A 21,959-nucleotide genomic window follows, 5' to 3' on the forward strand; every position below is an offset into this window, starting at 1 on the left:
GTTATTGTATTGTTCATCTCCGTTTGTTCTTTAATTCTTCTAGGTCTTTGTTAAACATTTCTTGTATCTTCTCGATCTTTGCCTCCATTCTTTTTCCAAGGTCCTGGATCATCTTCATTATCGTTATTCTGATTTCTTTTTCTCGATGGTTGCCTATCTCCACTTCATTTAATTGTTTTTCTGGCATTTTATCTTGTTCCTTCGTCTGGTACATAGTCCTCTGCTTTTTCATTTCATCTATCTTTCTGTGAATGTGGTTTTCATTCCACAGGCTTCAGGATTTTAATTCTTCTTGCTTTTGCTGTCTGCTCACTGGTGGATGAGGCTCTCTAAGAGGCTTGTGCAAGCTTCCTGATGAGAGGGAGTGGTGCTAGGTCTGGCTTCTCTGTTTTGCCTAAATTAATCTTGCCAGTGATTTGTCTGCTTACTAGTCTTTTCAAAGAACCAGCTTTTATCATTGCTGACCTATTATATTTTTCTTTTCTATTTTATTAATTTCTGCTCTTGTATTATCTCTTTCCTCTACATTGTTTGAGTTTATTCTGCTTCTATTTTTCTAACTTTTTACATTGGAAAATTTAACTTTGAGGTATTTTTTTACTGTAAAAATATAAGGATTAGCTATAACTTTAAATACAGATTTTTTTAATCAAAATATTTGAGCACATTTACATAAAATAAAATTCACTAACCCAAAGTATAATGTTTGTTATCTTTTGATGGTTATATGTATACATTCATATAACCACCACCCCAATCATCATAGATAGTATTTCCATCATCCCAAATAGTTCCCTTATGCTCCTTTGTAGTTAATAATTTCCCAGTCTTAGGTAACCACTGATCTACTTTCTATTATTATAGATAATTTTGACTATTCTAAAATCTCATACAAATATAAAAATACTGAATGTATTTTGGGGATGACAGTTGCCAAAACTCACTTAGCCATTCTAGCACATGCACAAACTTGGAATTACAAAGGCATTAACACTCCACAGGACAAAAAGTGATCTTGACCAATAAGACAACAGGACAGCAAATGATAAGTAAATACTTCCCTTTTCAATTCCTGGGGTAGACATATTCTATGTGGCTCCTCAGAAAGTCCCCAGTGGAATTGAGCCCAGGTATTTACTCAGTGACCATCCTGGGATTGGGTTTCCCTCTTTTTCTTTTTACTCTTCTCAGTTCCCTACTCAAATTCCTTGAAAATCATTTTCCAAAATAAACTACTCCATGCAAACTCTTGTCTCAAGCTCTCCTCTTTGGGCCAAACCATGCTAAGAAAAATTATATTAATGGAAATGCTCAGGCATAACCACACAAGACAGTGAAAACTTTCCTCAAATTTTCTAAAACTATTACTTAATATGGATAGTTCTGGGAATGTAACATATGTGTTTTTGTTTTTAATGTACTTTCTACGTGTTGTGTATGATGTACTAAGCACATCCTTTAGATCAAGTTTATTAATTTTTCTATTCAAATTCAAATTGTTCATATCAGTGTGTCAAAAGAGTGGTATTTTATCCATCATTTTAGAAATATGTAGGAGAAATAGGTATTTTAGTAATCACAGTTATGGTGGGGGTGCTATTTTCATTTTGTCAGTGGAGGAATTCAGGAGTGCTAAACATTCTTGCAATGCCTAAGAAAGTGCCCAACAATAAACAGTTGTACCAAATGCTACCTGACTGAACCAAGATTCTAACTTTCTTTTATGTACACAAAGTATTTTGCCAGTGTGTTTAATCACTGAATTTTCAAAGCTTGCAATTACCATGAAGATTAAGGGAAGATAAAATCAACACTGAGGAGGCAGAGTAGAGAGTCAGAAACTAACTGGATCCTTGGTGAACTCACTCTGGTCTGAATCAACTGATTCAAAATTTGTTCTCATTTGTACACCTGGTTAAGTGTGCTAATACATTTCCTTTTTGATTAAGCCCATTTGAGTTGGGTTTCCAAATATATGCAGCCAAAAGCAACCTAAAATAACTACACAGGGATTTTTATTATTTTTATTATGATTATCTATAGTATGTTATTTTGTTTAGCATGAATGATCACTCCCATTTTATAATCCATAAATAAAATGCAAAAAGACAACTTAATATTTTTACATTTATTTTAAATCTAGGCTGTTTAGTAAACTTTATAAACAAAGTACAATTTTATTTTCTAGTTATATAATTATATAACCTCTGATAATCACCATTTTCAAACATTGTTGTTGGAATGAGTATTGAATTTATCAAATCCTTAGTCAGCATTGAGATGATGACATTGTTATGTTTAAGAGGTTCTTTTGTATTTTTCTAATTTTAAAACCATTCATGAATTCTGTGATTAAGTCTCATGTGGTCAGATTGATGACTCTTTCAAGAATTGTATAATTCATTTGATAGCTTTCTATTTGCTCTTTTTTAAAATCTGTTTTAATCAGTCATAAGTAAGTTTCTTTTTTATACTGCATTTGTAATATTTGGTAATGGATTGAGTTTGTTTCCATGCATTCTACACCAAGAAAAGTTTAAGTAGCCTCTGAATTGTCAAAATTACTAGCAGAATTGTATATTTTTATAATTTAAAAGTGTCCTTTATATATCTCATGATCCTATGTCTATTTCTAAATTTTATTTAATCTTCTCATTTTTTCCTAATTATAATTGCCAAACTTTTGCATATATTGTGTCTTACTTTATTTTAAAGACCGTCATCTCAAATATATTTACTAGTCCTGTTCTTTAATGTTTTGTCTTACTCTTGTAACTTCTGCCATTATTTTTTTATACACAAAATGTAGTTCATACTACATGTACTATTTTGTTTAACATCATTCATAATCAGTATATCTTTCTATGAATGTACAATAACTTGTTATTTCCTTATTTTGAATTATTTATGCTATTTCTAAATTTCCTGTTGTTACTATTATATATAACTGTGATAAATATCATTAGAAATTCTTGTGAATTTCTCTGATTACTTCCTGAGGATAAATTCTTGTACAAAAAGTCACTAGGCTAAATACTTTCTCTCTTGCTCTCTTTCTTTGCTATGAAGCAAATTAATTGGCTCTTAAGAAGTTTGTACAATATCTATTGGTATACATTTATGAGTTTGCTTTTGAAACATGTGGAAATAAATTTAGATAATGTTTGACCTTTTCCCAGCAATCGCTCATTAAAATTATAAGTGGAAGTAGATGATCTTATATTCCTTTTTTCAGTTGAGAAAATTGATTGAAAAACATCTCAAAGGTATTTAGTTTTAGAATTCTCTTAATGAGGAGGAAAAGAATAGATATGAAAATAGTAAACTTCCATAGATTTTGGTGTTATACACAGAAGAAATAATTTAAGTGATTTAGCAGTAAGTTATAAACTCTGAACTCTAACTTTTCTATAGTGTCATACTTTATTATATAAATAGAGGAAGGGAAACATCTAGAAGTTAAACATACTTTAACTTTATTATATAAATAGAGAAAGGGAAAGCATTGTTAATGCTTTCACTGAGATAAGAAAAGGAATCTCAATAGGGGGAAGCAGAATGAGGCTATTCTCTATACATTTAATAACTTCTCTCCTTCTAACCTTCAGCTTGCTTTCTTGTCAAATTCTCTGTACTCTTCAAGGACACTCTAACTAGTAGCAAAGCACACTTCAACAAAATTTAGAATAACAAAGCAACTCTTCTGGCCTCCAGTTTTATATATTAAAATGGTTGCTTAGAATAAAGGAATATGATATTATGTTATAAGCTCACCAATTGTTATGTATTCAAATGTGTCTGCTACTTATTAATTTAGTGACATTGGGGAAGCTAATTAATATTTCTAAGTCTCAGGAATATTTAACAGTAGGATGAAAATTTATATGTTTATTTACAAACTATTTTTATTACTTATGCTAATATGTTTTCACTGTTCAATTGAGGTGTATGTATGGTGTGCATGCATGTGTCCAAACAATTTCATAGGTTCAAGAAGCATAAGCATATGCCACAGTCATTTTTTTTCTGAAGGAGAAAACTTATTGAAGGGAGACTTGGATTCAGATTTACTATCCATTAACTATATAACCTTGGATAAGTTACTTAATTCTTTTTTGTTTTATGCATCATCCATCTTTTTTCCTATACTGGCCAGTTGAAGAAATTGCTTAGGTAAAGTGAGTTTTATTCCCGGAGCAGATTCTTTATCTCTTCCAGACCTTTTTTTATTCCCCTAGCTAACCATCTCATTATGCATACTGCTAAGGTCAGACAAAGGATGTCAAACAGCAAAAACCTCCTTTGTCTTTTAGTGTCATTACTACGCATGCTGTATATTCTTTATACTAAACTACCACTTATTTAAATTTCTTTCTTCTGTCTGTCAATACTGGTATAATAACAATATGAAAAAAATTTTAAATGTGTACCAGTCTGCTTAGAACGTGTCAAACTATTACTGCAAAACACTGGGTGAACCAATCCCCAAGAGCCATCTGTACTGAATCAAGAACTCTCTGGAGCTATGAATATTTTGTTTTGTTTCAGTAGTTTTTGTCTGTCTTTTCTTTTCTTCTTCATAATCTTTATTTGGGAAAAATTTACATTGAATTCACAATCAGGCTTATTCTGTTCTTTCCAACACAATAGTGGAAATGAAACAAAATGTATAGCCAGCATATTGTTGATATACAGTTTCCGTAATGCTGGTGAATGTGGCATTTACATGCCTGACAGATGTTTACCTTTGTGATTATTTAGAATTATATTTTCCATTGCCTTTCTATAATGTCTATTAGCAGGAAGCTGAGAGCTGAAAATTTAACTCTGAGTAAATTTTTCACTAAAAAAATGTATAATGAACCAGTAATGTCATTTTTATTTCTATTATTATCAATTATGCCTGATTGTGACAATAAATGTCAACCAGAGGCTGATCACCTGACTCTCCATCACCTTCTAAAGATGAGTCCTTCACACCCCTTCTTCACCAGCAACTGCCCCCTATAAAATCTTTTCTTCTTCCTCAGTAAATTGTATTTTATATACAAACTATATTATGTATTTCCAAACTGTTGTTTATTACTTAGGTAAATATGTTTCCACTGTTCAACTCATATATTTTTCTAACTGAAAAATTATTTGTGTCTGTTGCAATTAGATGGAATGCCTCATATTTTTTCCCATTAAAATTTATGGAAATATATACAAACACACACGGGCGTATACACACATACACATATACATATATATATACATATATATATATATACACATATATAGAGACATATGTGTATGTGAGTATAAGCAAATTTTTCAGGTACCAATAAAAATTGTTAACTAAAAAACATATATAAATTTATTCCTGAGAGATTCAGAAACCAGTATAACTTTTACTGTCTATAAACGTAACTTCCTTATTGAATATCATAAATGAAGCTTTGGATTAAATATCAATCATTATTAAATTCCATAAATATTGATAGCATATTGCATATATAATATTACAAAGTATACACTTAAAAGACATTTGTATAATTGTTGTTATAAATTTCAAATATTATTTTCCATATAAATGATATATGAATATTAATATTCTGTTTTAAAAATGCAGAAATTAGGGCTTCCCTGGTGGCGCCATGGTTGAGAGTCTGCCTGCCGGTGCAGGGGGCGCGGGTTCGTGCCCCGGTCCGGGAGGATCCCACATGCCACGGAGTGGCTGGGCCCGTAAGCCATGGCCACTGAGCCTGTGCGTCCGGAGCCTGTGCTCCGCAACGGGAGAGGCCACAACAGTGAGAGGCCCGCGTACCACAAAAAAAAAAATAAATAAATAAAAATACAGAATTTAGAAGTACCAAATTTTGATAGTAAATATCTCTAATTTAAATTTAAATATGTGAAACAAAAGACTGTGAACACAGAATCTAGTCTTCTTAGAAATTAAGATTTATTTTTATTTTTGTCTAACAATTTAACTTCTTTATGCTCATAAATAGCATAATAATATGCTATTTATAATGCTATTTATATAATAGCATTATAAATGCTCAATAATAGCACAATAATAATTGTATAACAATTTAACTTCTTTATGCTCATAATTCAAAATTATCCATTTTATTATCTATTTTAAAGTAAATTCTTCCCACATCTCACTGTTTACAATAATGATTCCTTCAAAAAAATATTCCTTAGAATATGAATATATATATATATATATATATATATATATATATATATATATGTAAAATCCCTTAGTGGCAATAGTGAAGGTATGATGGCTTCATTAGCACTTGTGACTTAGTCCTTGTAAGCATGGATAAGTCATAATTTGGATGGTGACCTTCTATACCTCTTTATCCATCCATCTAGTATCTGCTTGTCTGTCCATCTATCCATCTACCCATCCATCCATCCCTATCTACCTATATATTTATCTACCTACCATCTCTCTGTATTAGACTTATTCATTTCTTTAAGAAAAAATATATATTTGAAGCTTATATAAATGTAATAAAGTGCATTTGACCTTGCTTGAAGAAAAGCTCCATGGATCCTCCTGGATGGTGTTATTATGGCATAAGTTACTTAATTGCAACAACTTAATCCATTGAAAAAAATTAGGCATATTTCTTTTGACTAAGTGCTGACTGCATCAACATTTCAGATAGAGGCCACAATTGTTAAAATATAAACCCTTGAAATAACCAATTTATCAGAATCAGAGAAGAATAAAAAGAAATATTTGGTGATTTTGTTAACATATGAAAGGACCATAGATTTTTTTTTAAACTAATTTATTTATTTATTTATTTTTGGCTGTGTTGGGTCTTCATTGCTACATGTGGGCTTTCTCTAGTTGCAGCAAGTGGGGCCTACTCTTCAGTGCGGGCGTGGGCTTCTCATTGTGGTGGCTTCTCTTGTTGTGGAGCACAGGCTCTAGGTGCGTGGGCATCAGTAGTTGTGCCTCGCAGGCTCAGTAATTGTGGCACACGTACTTATTTGCTCCATGGCATGTGGAATCTTCCTGGACCAGGGCTTGAACCCGTGTCCCCTGCATTGGCAGGCAGATTCTTAACCACTGCACCACCAGGCAAGACCAGGAATGGCTGTCTTGACATATGAGAAACCATTTTTGCCTTAGCCATTTTGTGATCTAAGCCTGGCCACAATGCTTGCCCTTGTAGAGGTCTCAGGAATTAAAGATCTTAAGGGAATAAAGGAACGCAGAAACATAGCCTGCTATCAGGCAAGAGAAGTAACAATAGCAAAGATAAAATAGTTGTAATGACTCCCAGTTATGTTTCAATAGTAAAGATTAGCCTGAAGCATTCAACCACCAGATCAACTGGAACCTAAGGGATGTTGATGATGACCTTTCTGACCCTCCTGACCTCAATCAACTAAAGTTTGGACTCCACTGAAAGCCCAAGCCCCTTCATGAATAGGCATGTGCTTTTAGCTTAAAATATCCCCTTGGACTTCCCTGGGGGTCCAGTAGTTAAGACTGAGCTTCCACTGCAGGGAGCATGGGTTCCATCCCTCATTGGGGGAAATAAGATACCGCATGCCTCGAGGCCCCCTCCAAACAATAACTTTGCCAGTTTTGCTGTTGGGGAGACACTGTATTGGGAAAGATCCCCAGTGTCCTCCTTAACTTGCTGCAAGTAATAAGTCCTCCTGGGAATTCCCTGGTGGTCCAGTGGTTAGGATTCCAGGTTTTCTACTGCTGGGGGCCCGGAGTTGGATCCCTGGTCAGGGAACTAAGATCTGGCAAGCCACATGATGGGGCCAAAAGTAAATAAATAAACAAACTCTTCCTTCTTTTGTGATTTGGCTTGGTTGCTCTGTTGGCTCCACACCCACTGGAGGACAATAACACTGTCTCTAACAGTTTTTTTGTTTTTTTTGGTTGTGTTGGGTCTTCATTGCTGCGCATGACCTTCTCATTACAGTGGCTTCTCTTGTTGCAGAGCACGGCTCTAGGCATGTGGGCTTCAGTAATTGTAGCATACGGGCTCAGGAGTTGTGGCTTGTGGGCTCTGGAGCGCAGGCTCAGTAGTTGTGCTGCATGGGCTGAGTTGCTCCACCACATGTGGAATCTTCCTGGACCAGGACTCGAACCTGTGTCCCCGGCATTGGCAGGCAGATTATTAACCACTGCTCCACCAGGGAAGTCCCTCTAACAGTTTTAAGGTAAAAGATTACATTGTGTGGGGCACGTCTGTCAAAAATCAATTTTTTTATTTTGTTTTTGCCTTGCCGCACGGCTTGTAGGCTCTTTGTTCCCCAAGCAGGGATCAAACCCTGACGCTTGGCAGTGAAAGTGCAGAGTCTTAACCACTAGACCACCAGGGCAGTCCTAGAAACTGAGGTGTTTTCTTCAGGGACCATAGATTTTTTAATCATGGGAAGTATCCACTGAGACTAATTACAAAGTTAAAACTGAGTTACCAATTTAATGGCTTTGGCATTAGGAGAACCTGACTCTTGTTCTGATAGTGATAATAATAGTTAGAAATCAAAATAATATTAATCCTAATATTAATTACTGTTACTACTACCATAGCTAACATTTGCTAAACGGTTAAAACTGGCAAGACATTGTACTAAGTATTGAATATTTTGCCTTAATAATTTTATTTGATTTCACATTCCCAATATGAAAAATACTATTATTGCCTATCATGTTACAGATGAGGAAATAAAGAAATTTAAAGAAATCTATCAATATTTTCTCAGCTCATAAACTAAGGATCTTGGATTTAAAACCAGGTTGTTTGACTATAGAATCTACCTTCTTAACCACAATGCCCCATCATTGTGAAAATAATCACCTTCTCAGGATCTCCATTTCTTTATCTGTAAAATGAGAAATATCAGATTAGCAATATCCAATTCTTATGCAAAGTTTCTAATTTTCTTAAGTATTATAAAGAAGGGAAGATTTAAGGAGAAAAAATTTACTTGGTTCTTTTTATTCTCTGTGATAACACAGTGCGTAGCCTAAATATTTGTATCCACAATACCCTTTGCTTTTCCTTGATTAATGTTTGTAGAGTTAGGGAATCACTTTATAAATGTGTAAAGAACACACAGTCTCTACTGCACAAAGTAGTCTTTTTATCTTTTATTCCCATTCTCTAATTTATCGTCTTTTTGTAGTGTTTTCTTAAGCTCAGTTATTTATTTTGAGGCTTCTTTTTGTAATAAGTTTTGTAGCCTATTATTTATTATGTTATCAACTACCATGAAATCATATTCATATTTTTTAAAAGAGCATTCCATTATTGATCACTATTCATAAATATCCTAATCGCTTTTAGCATTTATAGCAAATCATCTTCCTTGTCTCAAATTGGTTAATTATGTATAATAGAATCTCCTTTTCCTGTGGTTCAGCCCATCCATGATCAGTTTTTTGATGTCAAGAGCACTCTAGTGGTAATCGAAAGATCTAATATGTTTTAAGAAAAGTTCATTTAATTTAGCTGAAATTATGAAAAAAGCATCAGAATTCCACATAATTCTTGATATGCTCAGGTCGTTCTTAGCATTGTAACTCTGATATTGTACCAAAAAATGTAGATATCTTACTAATGGCATTGTCATTATGTTTAATTTGAAAAAAGGAAGGTAATCACCATATAAGAGTTTTTAAATAGATGCTTTTGTTTTTTTAATTTCTCCTTTCCTCTTGGCCGATTTAATGGCCCCTATCACTGTGTGACTTATAAAATCAATTACTAGGTAAGGAATTAAAATCTGAGAGATAAGTTTTACAAGGTACATTGAAATATTCTACATGCTGGTTTAAGATATGACCCTTCAGCGTAACATTTCAGTGTGTGATTAATAGAAACTACTCTTAACTATACTATACATATGGAACTTGTCTTGTTCCTTGTGCAGTATGGTAAATCTCTTCTTTGTTGTGTCTGTGGTAAACAAGTAATAAACTTGTTTACCACAAGTTTACTTGGGTACAAGTTGTTGTTTCTGTGGTACAAATAGTAAACTTTATTTCTTAAGAATATATAAAGTGAACTGGAGTTTTTATTTCCTAACAGCTAAATAGTTAAATTGGGCTAAACCAAAATGTGGGAGAGATTTAGTCAAGATAACATAATTCAAGGCTGGGATTTACTTTCCCTGATCACAATTAAATAATACAAGTTTTATGGGAAATAAAAACAGTTTCAGTATACTTCTGTATCTTTGGATCCTTTTTCATTATTATTTTAAACAACTGTAGAAAACACATCTGAGAAATAAAATGTGTTCTAGTTTTATTATTTCCTCTTTATTACTAGTTGTAGACACATTATTTAAAATATTGCGTATAAACATTCAATGGCTATAGTGTTTATTAGTGCATTTTATTTTTGTCATAATATATTCTTATTAAATTATCACCAAAAGTTAAATATAAGTTAATGTTATCCTGAAATACTATTATCATGACATACCATTATCTTTTCTAAACTCACTTGACATAACTTGTCATTATGTTTAAATGTGCTCAAAACACTGTTCATTATAATTTATAAAAAAAATTATTAGCAGTATAGGTTAAAATATGATTGAATGCAGATTGCACATGACCAAGTCAGTTACAATGATTGTAATAACTTTACTTGGAATAATTTTTTTTACTAGAAATTAGTTAATTCATTGTGAACATGATTATTTCATTTACAAAATAAATCGTATTGGCCAAAATAATTAAAAGTATCCAATAAGTGACAAAAATTATCAAAGAAAAACTGAAAAGTACCTCTTTAGTTTATAATACACCATATATTTTATATTTGTTCCATGCCTACTGTTAAAAGACTTTTAAGGTGACAATTTTAAAACATACATATGCAAGATAATTTTGTCAATTATTTTAAAATGGAGAAATAATATAACAAATAGCTTAGGTATATTGTTTAAACCTTTAATATACTAGAATAATTTGAGAACAGATGAGATAATATATTCAAATTTCTCCCTGTAGGTTAAGTTATAATAAATATAGATAATTAAATTCGTAGAGCATTCCCAAGCCTCTTTTTTAAGAAATAAAATTTTCATATCTGTATTTCTCACTGCCCATTTTTACTGCTTATTTTCTGTCACTGGGAGTTCAGTGATCAAAAGAACAGAATTGAAAAGGCTTACAGACTCTGCACTTAAAAAGATCACTCAACAGAGTGATGAGTACCTGAAGTATATATGTTGAATTCATAAACAGACGTCAACAGAAAGAGGGAAAATGTTCATATATGTATTCAGCATGAAAGGACTGCCTTCTACAGTGGCCTGTCCATGTAAGGGACCTGGCAAATGTGGGTACAGATGGTTAGAGCACAGCTGGAAGAATTACACACATTTGGTGGACATCAATGACACCAATGCTGAACAACTTATAGTCACAATTTTTTTAAAAAAGAAAAAGAAAAAAAATCCCATAGGCTACTTCAGCAACTTTAGTAGTTTCTGGAAACCTTACTTTTGGAGAAACTGATTTTTGCTGGGAACCAAAAGAGACATCTGTCAAGAGTATGAGAAGGCAGCTCACAGACTGGGAGAAAACATTTGCAAAACACATATCTGCTAATGGACTGTTATCTGAAATATACAAAGAAGTCTTAAAAATTCAACAATAAGAAAATGAACAACCAATTTTTTTAAGTGGGCAAAAGACCTAAACAGCCACTTCACTAAAGAAGATAAACATATGGCAGATAAGCATATGAAAAGATGGTCCACATCATGTGCCATCAGGGAAATGCAAGTTAAAATGAGATATCACTACACACCTATTAGAATGGCCAAAACCTGGGACACTGACAACACCAATTGCTGTTGAGGTTGTGAGCAACAGAAACTCTCATTCATTGCTTGTGAGAATGCAAAATAGTACAGCCATTTTGGAAGAGAGTTTGGCAGTTTCTTTTTTTTTTTTTTTATAAATTTATTTATTTTTGGCTGTGTTGGGTCTTTGTTGCTGCACGCAGGCTTTTTCTCTAGTTGCGGCGAGCAGGGGCTACTCTTTGTTACAGTGCGTGAGCTTCTCATAGCAGTGGCTTCTCTTGTTACAGACCATGGGCTCTAGGCACGCGGGCTTCAGTAGGTGTGGCACACAGGCTTAGTTACTCCGCGGTGCATGGGATATTCCTGGACCAGGGCTCGAACCCATGTCCCCTGCATTGGCAGGTGGATTCTTAACCACTGCGCCACCAGGGAAGCCCTTACGAAATAAACATACACCTACCAAATGATCCAGCAATCATGTTCCTTGGTATTTACCAAGGAGTTGAATGAGTTGAAAACTTACGTTCACACAAAAACCTGTACACAGATGTTTATAGTGGCATGATTCATAATTTCCAAAACATGGAAGCAACCAAGATGAATGGACAAAATAGTTCATTGTCTACTTGTACCACAGTGCTGTCAAGCCATGAAAAAACTTTTAGGAACCTTAAATGCATATTACTAAGTGAAAGAAGTCAACCTGAACAGGCACACACTCTGTTATTCCAACTGAATGACATTCTGGAAAAGGCAAAACTATGGAGATGGTAAAAATATTAGTGATTGCCAGGGGTGGAGGGGAGGAAAGGATGAATAAGTAGAGTAGAGGGCATTTTTAAGTCAGTGAAACTAATCTTTATGATAATATAATGGTGGATACATGTCATTATACATTTGTCAAAACCCATAAAATGTACAACTCCAAGAGTATATTCTAATGTAAATTATGGATTTTGGGTGATAATGATGTGTCAATATAGGTTCATTGATTGAAACAAATACTTCACTATGGTGGGGGGTGTTGACAGTGAGAGAGATTCTGCATGTATGGAAGAGGGCTGTAAAGGAACTCTCTGTATTTTCCAGTCAATTTTGCAGTGAACCTAAAACTGTTCTAAATAATAAAGTCTATAGAAAAAGAGAGAGGAAGAGAGGGAGAGGGAGAAAGGCAGGGAGAGAGAAAGAGAGAGAGAGTGCAGTCAACCATTGAAGCTCAGAAAAGATAAATCTGAATAGACCAAGGGAACCAGAAGTGAAAAATTTTGTCATAGCTTTTTCGTTATAGACCATTCCTATTGAAGTGGGAAATATGAATCATTCAAACCCAATCATAAGACCCCTTACACCCTTTCATACTTTTTAGGTTATGACCCACATAAGAAATACATTTTATGTTGGGATCCATTGTGCACAGACAATCATTATATATATATGCACAAACAATTGAAAGAAAACATCCACTAAACAATTTTACACTTAATACATGCAGTGTACTCATATTTTCTCTTTTAGTCAACATTATTAAAAAATATGCTGGACACGTTTCAGTTAAGTGATATTTTTCTTTTTTTTCCACAACTCCAGTTTACAAAACATCACCTGGAAGGCAGTCTAGTGTTGAGATCAGAGATCGTGTTAAGGTCAGTCACACATATGATTGCTGTTTTCTGGTATTTTGCAGATCACAGAATGGATAGATAAAACTAATTCAGAATCTTATGTCTGCCTGGACACTTAGGGGTTGACTTCATCTAAGGCACTAAGGGACATCTTGCGGTTGAACTCACACATGAAGGACAGGTTGTAGCAAATATTCCATCTTCCTCTTCTAGCCAGGAGCGTAGCACTAGTGACTGACAGTTATTGAATACTAACTACCAAGTGCTTGCTTCCTGGGAATTGATTAGATTAGCCAGAAGAGTTCGTGATGGATACACACAGCCAAGGAAAGTCACACATCATCCCTCGGTTATCAGAAAGGAATCCTACCCTACACATAGAAAAGGATTAAAAGAGTTGGTGTTGGACTAGGGATACAAATGATCACTGTCACTGACTGACATTTTATTCCTCTGTAAGGAATACTGCAGAGATTTGACTTGGTGAAAAGAAGACAGAGAATAAGTCTTGTACATGTGTACTCAATGCTTTATTCCTTTCCATGGTCACAAAGGAGAATTTTGCTTTTATCTATTCAGGCTTTTCTATCATTTCTTTTCTTTACCACAAGGAACTCCTGTTAGCTTTCCCCACCACACAAAGGACTGCCCTGGAGGGAGCTGGGGAGTTGTATCTTTACTTGATTAACTCCAGGCATGTCTGCATCAGAGTAATAGCTGGACTTGTACTAGAGGTAATAGTGGGAGAAAATCGTAACCATCATCACCATAGTCGGATAGAGAAAGGGGAAAGCGGCTAGAGAAATAAGAGTCTACACAAGGTGAATTGGGATAATGCTCTTTTGAGGTTATTTTGAGAGGAAAAGAGAATTTTGAGGAGACTCTGTCCTGCTTATGAGGGTAAGAAAAAAAGACGAAGGAATTTTCTGTCGTGTTGCCCTACATTAAAAAAAAACCTCCATTGGTGTTTTCTTCAGAAATTACATTAAAGATTTAAATTGCTTTCAATCATGTTTTGGTTGAAATTCTTCGTGTTGTTGAATTGTTATTTTTGTTGTACAGCAGTAATAATAATAATATTGTTGTAAATAGTATTAAAACAATACTGAAATCATCATTACTATTATTATCATTATCGTTATTATTATTTCAAGAATACTATATGCCAGGAGTTATGTACAACTGATAGGAGTTAAATAAAAACTGAAAATTAATCATAAAGTTAATTTTTCCAACATTATATAATACCTAGGATTGCTCTTTAATCCACCTCTAAGTCTCAACTCACATTTTTTTTTAAAATTTATTTATTTTTGGCTGTGTTGAGTCTTCGTTGCTGCTCATGGGCTTTCTCTAGTTGCGACGAGCGGGGGCTACTCTTTGTTGCAGTACGCGGGCTTCTCATTGCGGTGGCTTCTCTTGTTGCAGAGCACGGGTTCTAGGCATGCGGGCTTCAGTAGTTGTGTCACGCTGGCTCGGTAGTTGTATACAGTATACTCAGCAACCTTGGGAAAGATTAAGGCTCAAATCTTAAAGCAACAAAGCAGACAGCCATGAGAGCTTACATATATTTCAATTTTACAAAGTTTTCTTTTTAATGTCTCAGTAGTTGATGGCATTATTAGACATATTTTACTATCTACTAGCTCCATCAAATAGTAGACAAGATAGAAAATATGAATGGAGATCAGTATTCCTTGTGGATTATATTTGACATGATATACTATGGTGTTTCAAATACCCAGTTTTATGTATCTCTGCTGAGAAATGGAAGTCTTTATTTTGTCTCTTTTATCTGATTTATTACACTATTGAATTCAGAAATCGCACTCAATCCAGTATGATTCCTCATCTGTCTTTCAACTGAAAATAACAACCAAAACAAAAATCAATGACCATTTTTTTAATAAAAAGGTTCCTCTCATATAAGAAAAATAACAAGGCTTTTCTTTAAACAAATATTAGCCTGGCCAGGGAAAATCATGCTCCAGGGAACTGGTTTGATAAATATTAATGTCTAGTTCAATATTAATACTTTGTTTTTAGTTGTGACACCGTGATATTAGCAAAAATGTCATGTGACACAATCATAAACCTATATATTGAAGTGAGATTACATCAGTTGTTTATTGGGCTTGAGGGGAGAATTTTGCTTCCTCCTTTGAGGCATTCTATGACACTGTTTCTCAAAGTCTTCTGAGGACTACAGACATTAGTCACTTGTTAAAAAAATTCCTCAATCCTGTCCCTAGTCCTACTGACAAAAATCTTCCGAAGTTACAACTCAGAACCTACATTTTTATTTAACTAATCAGTTTATTTATTTATTTTTTAATTAATTAATTTATTTCTCTATCTATGGCTGAGTTGGGTCTTTGTTGCTGCGTGCAGGCTTTCTCTAGTTGGCGGTGAGCAGGGGCTACTCTTCCTTGTGGTGCGCGGGCTTCTCATTGCGATGGCTTCTCTTGATGCGGAGCACAGGCTCTAGGCGCACGGGGTTCAGTAGTTGTGGCACGTGGGCTCAGTAGTTGTCTCGCAGGCTCTAGAGCGCAGGCTCAGTAGTTGTGGCGCATGGGCTTGGTGACTCCGCGGCATGTGGGATCTTCCCTGACCAGGGTTTGAACCCACATCCCCTGCATTGGCAGGAAGATTCTTAACCACTGCGCCACCAGAGAAGCCCAGAACCTACATTTTTAAAAAGTACATCTTGAATGAGAAATACTGCCCTGTGTTTCAGAATAAATTCATAGTCCACAGAAATCTTTAATATTCTAAGTAACTAGAATTAACTACCAAGGATGTTGCAATTAATAATACCAGATAATTTATAATTAATATTAAGTAGAATTTAAATTATATATTAATTCAACTTGAAATATTATCAGTATTTTAAGAAATATAACAAAATATTTTCATGTCAATTTAGAAATATGCATTAAAAATTTAATTGTTTAATGGTAATTGAGAATCTAATTAGTTAAAAATTAAGAAATATATAATATGTAATATTAAATTTAATATTTAATATTAACATAATATTTAACATAACATAATATTTAACATAACCATGACATTATATATTCCAAAATAGGTTAGTGTTTAATGTTCTCTACAGAAGACTTGTACCAGGGAATTTATTTTTAAAGAGATAACAGAGTTTATAATATATTATGGGTAGAAGGAGGCTTAGGGATCTGCTACCCCAAAACTTCCACTATCATGATGAGAAAAGAGAAGCCCAGGGAGGTAGCAAAACTAGGATCTGCACTTGGCTCCCCAGAGCATTTTTTTGTTACACTATGCGTCATTCTGAGTTGTTATACATGTGCCTTTCAAACCGGTGGAAGAGGATCCTAGTTAAGAACATATACTTTGAAGTCAGAGAGATTTGGACTTGAACACTAATCTATTTTTGTAACATTAGAAAAGTGTCTTAATTCTCTGTATCTCAGTTTTTCAGCATATTGGGGAAAACAGAACCTATCTAATTGGATAGATATAAATATTAAATCAGATACAGCATTTCAGGTGTCTGACCCTTTATTGCTATCTACCTTATATATATTTACATATATATAATGGTTATACGTATATATAAATTATGATTTATTTATAACCATTTATATTTTGAGTTTAATATATTTTTAGTAGGTAATGCATTCAAGTAGTTGTTTTAAAAAATCAAAGCATTATGAAAAGCTATACAGTAAAAATTCTCCCACTTTGCTTCTACAAGTCTCCTTCCGCTTACCTGTAGATAACCACATTTGTGTAAGTGTGTGTGCCTGCTTCTAGATTTTCTTTATGTAAATACCAAGAAGTACAAATTAATATATATTCTTTTTTCCCTTCATGCATTAATGATGGCCACACACTGTTTTACAGATACTTTGTTTTAACTTAACATTATATCTTGGAGGTCACACAATGTCAAATTACAGAGAATGTCTTCAATTCTGTTTTACAGAAGACTCATAATAGTAGTCATCGTTTTTATGGCAACTAGCATACACGAGGCACTATTTTGTTTTAAGTGCTTTACATATATTAAGACATATGTAATGGCATATTCTTCAAAACCACACTAGGAAATGTATGTTTATTTCATTCCCATTTATAGCTGAAGAAGCCATGTTTATGAATGTTGCCCCAATGAACCATAACTTATTTATCCAGTACTCTACTAATGCAAAATCATGTTGCTTCCAAACTTTTCTTTTTATTAAAACCAGTGCTGCAGTAAATAATCTTGGACAGAAAAATATTTGCAAATATATCTATAGGATAAATTCTTAGAAGTCAGATTACTGAGTAAAAATGTAAATGCCTTTGTAATTTTGATAGATGTTACCAAATTACCCTCTTTAGTGATTTTTAATGTGTAGTTCCACCAGCAATGTATGAGTCTTTATTTCCCCATAGCCCTGCTAACAGAGTATGCTGCCAAACATTTAGATTTTATCCCCAAATAGGACAAAAAAATGCTATCTCACTGTAGTGTTAATATTAATTTTTCTTACTAGGAATTAGGTTGAGCATCTTTTCATTTTTTCAAGACCAATTTGTATTTCCTTTTCTGTTCATAACCTTTGCCTATTTTTAAAAATTGGACTGTTGGTCTTTTTGTTTTTTAAATAAATATCCAGGAATCCTTTTTATGTATTCAGGAGATTGACTCTGAATGCAGTGTGACAACATTTTTTTTCAGGTTTTCACTTTTAGAAATAGACTTTATTTTTTGGAACAGTTTTAGATTTACAGAAAAATTGAAAAGATATTACAGTGAGTTCTCAAATATCTTGCACCCAGTTTTCCATTTTAATATCTCACATTAGTATGGCACGTTTATTACAATTAATGAACTAATATTGATATATTATTATTAACTAAAGGCCATATTTTCTTCAGGTTTCCTTAGTTATTACCTAAGAAGTAACATACCATTTTCATCACCTCATGTCAGAGTATATGCTGTCACATGATTTATCACTGTTGGTGTTGACGTTGATCACCTAGCTAAGGTAGTGTTTGTCGGTTTCTCTACTGTAAAATTACTCTCCCATCCTACCCTCTTTCCCTACTGTAGTCTTTGGGGAAAAAACACTGTGCTCAGCCCCAGCTTGAGCATGGAGAGTTATGCTTCCCCTTCTCAAGGGGGGTATACATAAATTACTTGGAATTTTTCATGAGAGATGCATTCATTATCCTCTCTTGAAACATTCCTTCACTTCTTTTTATCAGTATGGAATCTATGGTTTTTTTTTGTACTTTAGGTTAAAATTCAATATTATTTTTTATATTTTATTGTTAAAAAAAGCTTTGTCCATTGGGAGCTCTTTTAGTTGGCTTCTGTGTGTTCTTTTTGACATACCCCCATTAATGATTGGTTTGAGTACTTCTCACTTTCTAGCACTACAGTATTCTCTAGGCTCATTTTTGTTTTGTTTTTCTTTTGCGGTTTTGCGGGCCTCCCACTGTTGCGGCCTCTCCTGTTGTGGAGCACAGGCTCCGGACGCGCAGGCCCAGCGGCAATGGCTCACGGGCCCAGCCGCTCCGCGGCACATGGGATTCTCCTGGACCGGGGCACGAACCCGCGCCCCATTCATCGGCAGGCGGACCCTCAACCACTGCACCATCAGGGAAGCCCTCTCTAGGCTCATTTTGTATATTTACAGCTCCAGCCCTAGAATCAGCCATTTCTTCAAAAAGTCTTGGTTCCTTTTATTGTAGAATGATATTAGAAACCAAGATCTGGGCAGTATGTATGCTTCATGCTTGGGTGCTATTATTGCCTTCGGGCCTTTTCAGCCAATAAATGGAGAAAATATATGTGTATATATTACCTCGTGCGTGCATGTGTAATTTCTGTATGCAGCTATCTGTGTCCATATTAATTAAACAAGATTTCATATGGATGACTCCAATTCTAATCCATTACCACAAGGATCATTCTAGCCCTCTCCCATTGATTAGTTATAAATTCCCACTCCAGTGGTGAATAACCTGGCTTCCACAATCTGCTATCCACTTAATTATTCAATTCCAATGTATGTATAAAAGTATCAAAATTAACTGGTACCTGCATAAGAACTAACGTGTAGTGTTTTTGTGCAGCCCATATGCCTTTAGTTTTACAGATTCAGATCATCTCCAGAGTATGTAGGCCAGCACATTTTCTGCCCATCTCCTTTAGTGAGGTTGTTTCATATATTTGTAATAGGTTCTCTCTTTTTATTTTTAAACATATTTATTGGAGTATAATTGCTTTACAATGTTGTGTTAGTTTCTGCTGTATAACAAAGTGAATCAGCTATATGTATACATATATCCCCATATACCCTCCCTCTTGAGCCTCTCTCCCACCCTCCCTATCCCACCCCTCTAGGTGGTCACAAAGCACCGAGCTGATCTCCCTGTGCTATGCAGCTGCTTCCCACTAGCTATCAATTTTACATTTGGGAGTGTATATATGTCAATGCTACTCTCTCACTTCATCCCAGCTTACCCTACCCCCTCCCAGTGTCCTCAAGTTCATTCTCTACATCTGCATCTTTATTCTTTTCCTGGCCCTAGGTTCTTCAGAACCATTTTTTTTTCTTTTTGGTTCCATATATATGTGTTAGCATATGGTATTTGTTTTACTCTTTCTGACTTACTTCACTCTGTATGAGACTCTAGGTCCATCCATTTCACTACAAATAACTCAGTTACATGTCTTTTTATGGCTGAGTAATATTTCATTGTATATATGTGCCACATCTTTATCCATTCATCTGTCAGTGGATACTTAGGTTGCTTCCATGTCCTTACTATGGTAAATAGTGCTGCAGTGAACATTGGGGTACATCACTCTTTTTGAATTGTAGTTTTCTCAGGGTATATGATCAGTAGTGGGATTGCTGGGTCATATGGTAGCTCTACTTTTAGTTAGTTTTTTTTTAAACTTTATTTTATTTTTTATACAGTAGTTTATTATGTTATCTATTTTATACATATTAGTGTATATATGTCAATCGCAATCTCTCATCCCACCACCATCACCACCCCCCACCCCGCTTTCCCCTTTTCATGTCCATATGTTTGTTCTCTACATGTGTGTCTCTATTTCTGCCTTGCAAACTGTTTCATCTGTACGATTTTTCTAGATTCCACATATATGAGTTAATATATAGTATTTGTTTTTCTCTTTCTGACTTAACTTCACTCTATATGACGGTCTCCAGGTCCATCCATGTCTCTACAAATGACCTAATTTCTTTCGTTTTATGGCTGAGTAATAATCCATTGTATATAGGTACTGTATCTTCTTTATCCATTCATCTGTCATTTAGGGCATTTAGGTTGCTTCCATGACCTGGCTATTGTAAATACTGCTGCAGTGAACATTGGGGTGCATGTGTCTTTCTGAATTATGGTTTTCTCTGGGTATATGCCCAGTAGTGGGATTGCTGGGTCATATGGTAGTTCTATTTTTAGTTTTTTAAGGAACCTCCATACTGTTCTCCATAGTGGCAGTATTAATTTACATTCCCACCAACAGTGCAAGAGGGTTCCCTTTTCTCCACACCCTCTCCAGCATTTATGGTTTGTAGATTTTTTGATGATGGCCATTCTGACTGGTGTGAGTTATACCTCATTGTGGTTTTGATTTGTATTTCTCCAATAATTAGTGATGTTGAATATCCTTTCAAGTGTTTGTTGGCAATCTGTATATCTTCTTTCCTGAAATGTCTGTTTAGGTCTTCTGCCCATTTTTGGATTGGGTTGTTTGTTTTTTTGATATTGAGCTGCATGAGCTGTTTGTATATTTTTGAGATTAATCCCTTGTCAGTTACTTCATTTGCAAATATTTTCTCCCATTTTGAGGGTTCCCTTTTCGTCTTATTGATGGTTTCCTTTGCTGTGCAAAAGCTTTTAAGTTTCATTAGGTCCCATTTGTTTACTTTTGTTTTTATTCTATTTCTCTAGGAGGTGGGTCAAAAAGGTCTTGCTATGATTTATGTCATAGAGTGTTCTGCCTATGTTTTCCTCTAAGAGCTTTATAGTGTCTGGCCTTACATTTAGATATCTAATCCATTTTGAGTTTATTTTTGTGCACGGTTGTAGGGAGTGTTCTAATTTCATTCTTTTACATGTCCACTTTTCCCAGCACCATTTATTGAAGAGGCTGTCTTCTGTCTATTGTATATTCTTTCCTCCTTTATCAAAGATAAGGTGACCATATGTGCATGGGTTTATCTCTGGGCTTTCCATCCTGTTCCATTGATCTATATTTCTGTTTTTGTGCCAGTACCATATTGTCTTGATTACCGTATCTCTTTAGTATAGTCTGAAGTCAGGGAGCCTGATTCCTCCAGCTCCGTTTTTCTTTCTCAAAATTGCTTTGGCTATTCGGGGTCTTTTGTGTTTCTGTACAAATGGTGAAATTTTTGTTCTACTTCTGTGAAAAATGCCAGTGGTAGTTTGATAGGGATTGCATTGAATCTGTAGATTGCTTAGGGTAGTAGAGTCATTTTCACAATGTTGATTCTTCCA

The sequence above is a fragment of the Phocoena phocoena genome, chromosome 4 (assembly GCF_963924675.1).
Source record: "Phocoena phocoena chromosome 4, mPhoPho1.1, whole genome shotgun sequence".
Lineage (NCBI taxonomy): Eukaryota > Metazoa > Chordata > Mammalia > Artiodactyla > Phocoenidae > Phocoena > Phocoena phocoena.